We start from the raw sequence: 2500 nt of genomic DNA on the forward strand, positions 1-2500 counted from the left end.
ACGTCCTGTTCTATTAATATATATATATATATATATATATATATATATATATATATATATATATATATATATATATATATATATATAATATAATATAATATAATATATATATATATATATATATATATATATATATATATATATATATATATATATATATATTCTATTCGCAGAAAAAGATTGGGTTATAAAAGGCCTCTTGACCTTATAAATTACCCTTGAACGTTTTCGCCATAGGGAATAAAAAAACGTGTAGGAAACCTGTTAGGATCTAACGTATTTTTATCAAAGATAAAGATGCCCTTGGCTTTCACACTAATGAAACTGAATACGAAATGCCGGAAGAGAAAAGATTCCTTTTGTGCCCAGCAGTCTATCTTAAGTTTGATGTTATTTTCCCTCCGAAAGGTTTTTTCTTTAAATAACAATGTAAACCAAATAACTAATAAAATTACTTTAAAAGAGCGGCAAACAACCTGAAATTTACCATATACTTGATTATACTAAAAGTGTCGTAGAGTAGATTTTTTTCTGATATATATATATATATATATATATATATATATATATATATATATATATATATATATATATATATATATATATACACATTAATAATAATATTATCATTACTTGCTAAGCTACAACCCTAATTTGAAAAGCAAGATGCTATAGACACCGGGGCTCCTACAGGGAAAATAGCCCAGTGAAGAAAGGAAGCAAGGCAAAATAAAATATTTTAAGAACAGCAACAACACTAAAACAAATATCTCCGATATAAACTATACAAATTTTAACAAAACAAGAGGAAGAGAATTAAGAGAGAACAGCATGCCACTTCTTTCGGTTGAAGAAGATTCTTCAAATGATGCTACATCAAAACATAAAAACCTCGCCATGTTTTCCTTCTCAATTTCTTCAACTCTTTTGGGCCAAGGATTAGGCTATGTCAACGAGATTTCAAATTTGATTTTTCACTTTTCCTGTCATTACTATTATCATTTTTTCCAACAGGGGTTGCAGCAGATTAAGTGAGGATACAAAAGCAAAAGCACCACCTCTAGAGCCTCCTCAACCATCATGGCAACGATGATCCTCCAGTATCAAACATAAAACTTTTACTTAACCAAGATCTGTAGACCTTACTATAGACCTTCCTTGGCTTTATCAATGAGTTACAAAAAAAAAAAACCTGATAAAAGAAAGTCACTGTAAAGAGATAGTGTTTCCTTCGTGGTGTCAAAGTCCCAGACGGATGAGATGCCATTTTTCTTTTAGTCTGTCACAATAATCATATCTCCTAAAGGCAGATTATCTTAATTTACATTTGCTGCATAGTAAGTTTTCATTTAGGTGAAGGCATACTCATTTTTAAAAGAAATACCATTAGAACATCCGAGGAAAGAGAGAAAACGGAGTCATGTCACATTATAGCTTCTGCATCTACATGTTTTCAACGTTGCATTGTAGGCATATCTGACATTATAGCTTCTGCATTTACATGTTTTAAGCATTGCATAGTAGGCCTATATGACATCACAGCTTCTGCAGCTATAGAGCGTTGCATTGTAGGACTACCTGACATTACCGGCACATCATTGCTTTTGTGCAGTATTCTAAAATCAAGCATTTATATTCCTCTTGTGTTTCTTCAGTAGCAGCAAATATGATCTATTTCAGTGTACAAATGATTACGCAATTTCCCAGAAATTTAGACAACTTCAGATTCCGAGGAAAAAAATAATTAAGAGAAACTATTTTTATGAATTACTTTTCATGAATTAAACTGACCAGTTTTAATATTTTAATATTTTAAAGTTTGAATTAAAATTCATTATATATATATATGGTCATCATCTTTTCCTAGGCCTATTGACCCTAACGGCCCCGGTTACATTTCGCCAGCCGTCTCTATCTTGAGCTTTTAAATCAATACTTCTCCATTCATCATCTACTTCATACATCACATGCTGTAAAATTGAAGTTTCCAAAGAATTTTATCAAACTTGGTCTACTGATATTGTTTGGACCTTAGACAGTCATAATTACGAACAAACAATAGTTATAGTGAAATCTTGGAAACTATTTGTGACTGTTCGATGGAAATTCTAGGCTGGATATTCAGGTTAAGGAATGGAAATGTTTATAGGCCTAATAAATACGGAGTATTGAATTTGAGGGTGAAAAGTCTTTTATCTTTAAAGCACATCTCAGTGACACAGTGTTCAGACTAAACTTCCGACCCCTGAAAGGTCGACTTGATATTGTTCTTGTAAATAATATGTTTTAATCGTTTAAGACTTCTTGCAACACACCAGAGAACCCGCTGCTTCCTAATAAGCTATTGCTGAGCCATAATTGAAAACAAGGTTCCTAACAGCTATACTCTCATTGCAAAGCATCGACTCTAGAAGAGTTTAGCAATTCAAGTAACTGTCTGCTTCTTTCGACCTCATTATCCCCATTGTATAACAGGGTCGGCCTCTCGATTCTACTTGGT

This window comes from Palaemon carinicauda, chromosome 3, assembly GCF_036898095.1.
Source record: "Palaemon carinicauda isolate YSFRI2023 chromosome 3, ASM3689809v2, whole genome shotgun sequence".
In the NCBI taxonomy this organism is placed as follows: domain Eukaryota; kingdom Metazoa; phylum Arthropoda; class Malacostraca; order Decapoda; family Palaemonidae; genus Palaemon; species Palaemon carinicauda.